Here is a 7,477-nt window from a genome sequence, read left to right on the forward strand (position 1 = left end):
AAAAGCTTTCATAAGAAAGACATGTCAAAAATCCAATGTCATAGATGTGATCAGTATGGACATATGTCATTTAACTGTCCTGATAATGTAAAACAACAGGCATCATTCACCAAAGTAGAGAGGAACACAGAACTTGAATCTGAGAAGTTTGTATTATATTCAGCACTATCAAGTCAAGCTTCAAACAAGTCTAACACTTGGGTGATAGACAGTGGATCATCAAGACATGTCACCAGATTTAGAGAATTACTAGACTCAATGGAAAAGGGATCAAATGAAGAGGTAACAATAGGGGATGACTCTACCCATCCTGTAAAGGGTGTCGGGACATGTACAATCAGACTGAAGTCTGGAATCTCAATCCAACTCACCAGGGTACTATTTGTACTAGGCATCAAAAGGAACTTAGTCTCTATCTCTACACTTGAGGATGATAGATATAGAGTCTCATTCATAGAAGGAAAGGTAATGGCATGGCCAAAAACAACCACCTTCAAAAGAGAACAAGTGATTGGTTATAGACAAGGGCACCTATATGAATTGTGTAATGAGCCAAATCAAACCTTACTTCATGAAGTCATAGATCAAGCAGAAATTTGGCATAGAAGACTAGGGCACTTACATTTTCGTGCTCTACCCTCTATGGAGAAATTAGTCACAGGACTACCTAAACTAAAGCCAATTCATTCAGATGTTTGTAAAGGATGTGCACTAGGGAAAAACACTAAAAGCTCTTTTCCTTGTAGTTCTAGAAAAACTAAAGGGGTACTAGAACTAGTTCACTCTGACTTATGTGGGCCTATGTCTAAACCATCACTAGGAAACACATTATACTATGTAATCTTTGTAGACGATTTTTCTAGGAAAACTTGGATTTATTTCCTTAAAAGTAAAGAATCTAAAGATAGTCTTAGGAAATTTAAAGAGTTCAAATCTATTATAGAAAATCACTCTAGTAGCAAAATCAAAACTCTTAGGACTGACAATGGTAGGGAATACACATCAGAAGTGTTTAAAGAGTTTTGTAAAGATGCTGGGATTAAGAGGGAGTTCACTGTACCTTACAATCCTCAACAAAATGGGGTTGCTGAAAGAAAAATTAGAACAATAGTAGAAGCGGCAAGAGCTATGTTGTTAGATCAAAACCTAGAAACTACGCTTTGGGGAGAAGCCACTAATACCGCTGTATACATTCAAAATAGATGTCCTCACTCTCATATTGGTGACAAAACTCTTGAAGAAGTCTTTACTGGAATTAAACCTGATATTAGCCATCTCAAAATATCTGGATGTCTTGTTTATATTCATGTACCTAAGGAGAAAAGAACTAAATTAGAACGTACTGGACAGAAAGGGATTTTTGTAGGATATAGTGAAACATCTAAAGCCTACTGAATATTCATCCCTGGTCAAAGACAAATAGAATTAAGCAGAGATGTCATATTTGAGGAAGATATAGCTATTAACAAAACAAGGAGTTCCATCACACCTGAAATCCCAACTAATTCCATTAATTTGGAAGAAGATTCTCTTTCTGAAACTCAGAGGGAGCATCCTGAGGATAACACCTTGGAACTTGAGAACACTATAATAGAGAATCCCAGGAAGAGACCACTATGGGCCACTAAAACAGTACAGGAAGGAGAATCCTTTGCAACACCTAGAGGAACAGTTAGAGAAAGCAAAAGACCTTCAAATTTTTCTAGCTATGTTACTCTAATGGCAGACCTCATAAATGATGAACCTTCAAGTGCTGAAGAGGCTCTTAAACAACAATTATGGAAGGATGCCATGGTAGAGGAATATCAATCTATCTTAAAGAATGATGTGTGGAAAATTGTGCCTAGACCTAAAGGAAAATCAGTTGTATCTTCTAAATGGCTCTTTAAAATTAAGCATGATGTTGATGGTAGTATAGAAAAACATAAGGCAAGATTTGTTGCTCGAGGCTTCTCATAGAAGGAAGGAATTGACTATGAAGAAACATTTGCACCTGTTGCATGATACACTTCTGTTAGAACAATCCTAGCTATAGCAGCATCTAAAGGATGGAAAGTTCATCAAATGGATGTAAAAACTACATTTTTGAATGGAACAATTGAAGATGAAGTATATCTAGAGAAACCTAAGGGATTTGAGGTAAATAATGCTAAAACACATGTAGGCAAGTTAGAGAAAGCACTGTATGGATTAAAACAAGCTCCCAGATCATGGTACGAAAGAATTGACAGTTACTTATTAGAGATAGGTTTCTCTAAGAACATTGCTGATCCAAATCTGTATTTCAAAATAATCAATGGTGAAATGTTGATACTCATATTATATTTAGATGACTTATTAATTACAGGCAAAGATCATCTCATTGCAAAATGTAAACAGGAACTAGCTTCAGAGTTTGAGATGAAGGATTTAGGTCTACTCCATTATTTCCTTGGATTAGAAGTATGGCAAAAACCAAATGGTATTTATCTAAATCAAGGTAAATATACCATTGACATTCTGAAGAGATTTGGAATGATGAATTGTAAGCCAATGTCATCTCCTATGGAATCAAACCTACATAAACTAACAGAAGGTATAGCAGATTCCAAATTTGCAGATTCAACTTTATACAGACAGATTATTGGATCATTAATGTACCTAGTCAATACCAGACCTGATATATGTTATGCAGTAAATGCACTCAACCAACACATGGTTGAACCCAAAGAAATACATTTGGTTGTAGTAAAGCATATATTGAGATATCTACAAGGTACCTTGGACTGCATTATGAACACATTGCATTGAACCTACATGGATACTCTGATTCAGACTAGGCTGGAAGCATGATAGATAGGAAGAGCACTTCAGGATGTTGTTTCAGCTTAGGATCAGCTATTGTATCTTGGATCTACAAAAAACAATCATCCATAGCTAAGAGCTCCACAGAAGTTGAATATATAGCTGCATCCATGGCAGCTAAGGAAGTTGTATGGTTGAGAAAATTGATAGTAGGATTGTTTGGTGAAAGTCTGAAGCCTACTATCATTCATTGTGACAATCAAAGCTGCATTAAACTTTCAGTGAATCCAATTTTCCATGATAGATCCAAGAACATTGAGATCCCATATCACTATGTAAGAGACATGACAAAGAGAAAGGTTATAAGACTAGAATATGTCAATATAGGAATCAGACAGTTGACATTCTCACCAAACCCCTAGCAAGAGTGAAAATTGATCACTTCAGGAGGTATCTTGGTATGGTTAAAATGTGATTGATGTCTAAACTTATGTAAACTTATTGGTCATATATTTAAGTATATGAAGTATGTAACATTTCCCTGTGTTCATTCCTAAAGGATGACGATTCTTTAGTTAATAAACACTTGTATTTTAACATTGTAAGGTGATGATCTTATAAATGTTCGGAAGATCATATAAACTGAAAATCAGAAAATTTGAATATCAGTAATATGATAAGTTATAGTAGACATTATGTAAGCGGATTAATGTCAGTGCACATACTATAACAAGGATATCAAAGTGAGTATATCCTTAGTATCACATGTTGATACTTAAAATTGGATATCAAAGTGAGTATATCCTTAGTATCACAGGCTAATACTTAAAATTGGATATCAAAGTGAGTATATCCTTAGAATCACACGATGATTCTTCACACCTAGGTGATGTAATTATCATGAGATTATTGTTGAGCTAAATTAAGTTTTAGATCTATACTCCTAAGACTAAGAGGGAGTGTTAAAATTAGTCTAAGTCATAACTCTAAATAAAATCGTAATCTGATAATTAGCACCCAGAAATTCAATTTTATGTTACTTGCAATTTATTGGGATTTAATTAAGTTAGTATTAAACTAACATATTAGTTTACAAAATGTGATGTTTGGTTTAAAGAAATTCCACCAGTGTAGAAGGATCGTAGCTCCACATAGGGGTCACGACCCTATGTGGAACCGCATGGTTCCACATAGGATCGCGACCCCCTATGGAGGTACGATCCAATGAAGACATAATATATATATCCGCCTCCCATTATTGGATAAGAAAACAAGTACGATACATGCGGTGATAGGGAGAATACATATAATTAGTTGATCTTCATATCTACAGAGGCAAACTGATAAAACATAAAAATTAGTATTATATTTCTTCATATCAAACAATAACAATATAAATTCATTGTCTCAGAATTCTGATTGTTCTGAAAGTCATCACAGTCTGTTTACATTTACATCAAAATCCAAATCAGCCAACTTGCAAATGCTTTCCTGGAAGACAAATTGTAGAAGAGTCATCCCAAATTCTTCAAGAAAATCAAAAACCCCCAAAATTTGTATGCAAATTTCTCCTCCAAATGCCAAAAATTTTCCATTCCAAAAAATAACTCTCTTAAAATAATCCTCCCAAAAATATTTTCAAACCTAGGTTAAATGGGACATTGTTGACCAAAATTTTTATTTTTGAACTTAACATATTTTCATTTAAAATTAATCCCCAAAAATCATTCTTTTAAACTATATCAATATATTAAACTTGCTTTTCAAATTAAAATTGATTTTCCCAAATAACTTAAATTACCCTTTTCTATTCCAAAATGCCAAAGAAATTAAATCATTTCTTATTTCAATTAAATTTAAATCTTTCCTTTCATAAAGCATAACTGAAAATATTTACCATTAAAATTAACCATTTAAACGAACTTGCTATCAACTTGAATTGAGCAATTCTAATTAACGATAAATCGCATAAAAGGAACCTATTTAATCTAGTCCCCAAAATACTAATGCGTAAACACACATTAAATCAAATTAAATATTAAGGATTAAATACTCAATTTAACCACACAAAAACATGCAACCTAAGAAAGCCAAGCAGATAGACGACCTGCATACCCACCCAAAGGGAATACCGATGACGATTGACAATGCTCACTTGAGCATGACTATGGTAAAAAATGGGTCTTACGACCACCTAATCCAAAATCTAAGGACCAAAGAGGTACGGTCAAACCTACAAATCCAGACAGAGATTAACCTCATACCCATGCGGTACTATACCTGAAATCTCTTGCAACCAAAAGTCATACATGCATACATATATATACTTAATCAAATTGTTAGCCTATGATTAATAACACAAAATAGGAGAACTAATAAACTTGCACACGAATTGGTGCGAAAACCACATTAATAGGTATGCACAAAAATCAAAACATCTAACTATAACATTATAACATGATAAACTAACCAAGGTCAAACCAGGGTTACAAATTGATTAGGGCAGGGGTACTACATTCTCCCACCTAGGTTCCGACTTACTCCTGGAAGTCATAAGGCTAGACGGAGAACATGTCGCACGCATTAGCCCTGAAACTCAATCAACAATTATCATGTTGCACATAGGAATCTTTCCATAAATAAATGAAACATTATTGCTAAAACCTTTACAATGCCCTTATCCATTGACAAGATACATCTAAATCCACAACTTTCTTATAACATTCTAGAAACTATCTACAATCATAACAATGAAACAAGAATTTTCTCCCTTTCATTACACAAAATTAAAGCATTAAAAGAGGTAAACAACAATTACCATACTCATCTATCAAATATGACCAGAAAAACATGCCATCATGATCAATTTCTTTTACCAATCCATCCTCATCATAAAAATTTATCGCATAGAACTAGCTTTAAAATTCAATTTCTACAACAAAGTTAACTTTCAATAAATAAGAGCAACATATAGTACATAATTGTTTACACTTTACAGGCATATAAATACATTTCCAATGACTATGTCCCATAAAAAAGTGACAAGTTAACACAATTTACTCCATGATTACACATAATGATCATCCACATAACTAGAATGCACAACTCAAAAGGCCACATGTGAGCATGTCTAATGCTTGATCAAAGCTAACATGCACGATCAACATCTCTATGCTTGATCTCAAAACAATAATATGATCATAAATATTGAATATCTCACTCAAGGCTCGATGGTGCTAGGGCACACCATAGTGGTGCTACCTTCCATACAAGACGTTTGTGAACATCCCTTGTTGAGTAAGGTGGTTAGCCTCCAAGAGATAGTCACCACACATAGGTAGGTAGTGGATCCTAGTTGCATCACAGCCTCACATACCCCCATCCTCAAGGTTCCCTACATCTACTTCCTCGTACACACTCAACCAAGACTGTCTCATACGTCCTTGGAGAGGAATTTCACATTTCAACACAAGACCAACATACGAAAACAATAAGGATAAACCAATTTAGCCACCAAAGTACAGAAGAATAAGGATAATAAATGATCAATTCCAACAGTAAGGCAAGAAAATAATCTGGAATTCACAACACCAAATCAAGTAAGAAAAAGATCAAAAGATCATGGCTAAACATTCAAAGTCAAAATAAAATAAATTGTTGATCCACAAAGAAATAAATAAGAATATCACAACTGCACATAACATCACTATGTGACTAGCATGTAGCCACCAACGATGAAGGAAGGAACAATCATCTACCTATTGTAGTAGCTCATCATGTTGTGCGGCCTAGTCACACATCCACACAACATGGCAATGTGCACCTCGACATCACCCCATATCACGTTGTCACACCGCATGGAAATACTCCAAGTGGAGAAAACACGCAATGGACATATCCTGAATGGTAGTGTACCTCGTGGAAAAAGGCACGTGCATGTCATGTCCTACATAGCAATGTATCTCTCAGGATACTCATCGTAAGCAAGAGGTATACATTGCTAAGGTCAACCCACATGTCTACCAACACCTACCAACTGGCAGCTCATCTGAACAAAACGTACCTTTCATGAAGGCAAGGCAACAAGATCCTCCAAGATACATCATCATTATGCTCAAGAACGACCATCAATATGCTAAAATAAAAGAGAGGAATAGGCTGGCACACATAAACCTTATAAATAGATTCATGAAAAGGGAAAGTATTGAGTACACCTTTGATACCATTTTATTGTATAACTATATCTTTCCTCGAAATAGAGAAGCTAAAGTCGCTTCGCGCTAACATTACTCGTACACTGATCCATACTATTCAAGGAATGGTGACTTCAAATACTACCCCTTAACATACTGAATTACCAACAACCCGAGGTTTGGTACTCAATAGGGAAACAAATAAGCAACATCACATAAATAGTATGGTTTCCCATTATCATAAGCAACATATCCTCCATGGTTGATTACTTCACCAACCCATGGGCACATATAGCAAGCACGGGTTTCTTACAATACATAAAGAAAGCACCAGTATTGGTTTAGTCACATTAACAGAGAGTACTTTTTAGTACGCTATCATCTACTCAAGGAAGGTTTTAACTATGTTTTCCACATGAATAACTGAATAAAGTTTATTCTAGATACAAGTACTAAAATTCTTAACAATTCACCATTACATAAGGAAATAACACCATTCC

This window comes from Cryptomeria japonica, unplaced genomic scaffold (assembly GCF_030272615.1).
Source record: "Cryptomeria japonica unplaced genomic scaffold, Sugi_1.0 HiC_scaffold_25, whole genome shotgun sequence".
Taxonomy (NCBI): Eukaryota; Viridiplantae; Streptophyta; class Pinopsida; order Cupressales; family Cupressaceae; genus Cryptomeria; species Cryptomeria japonica.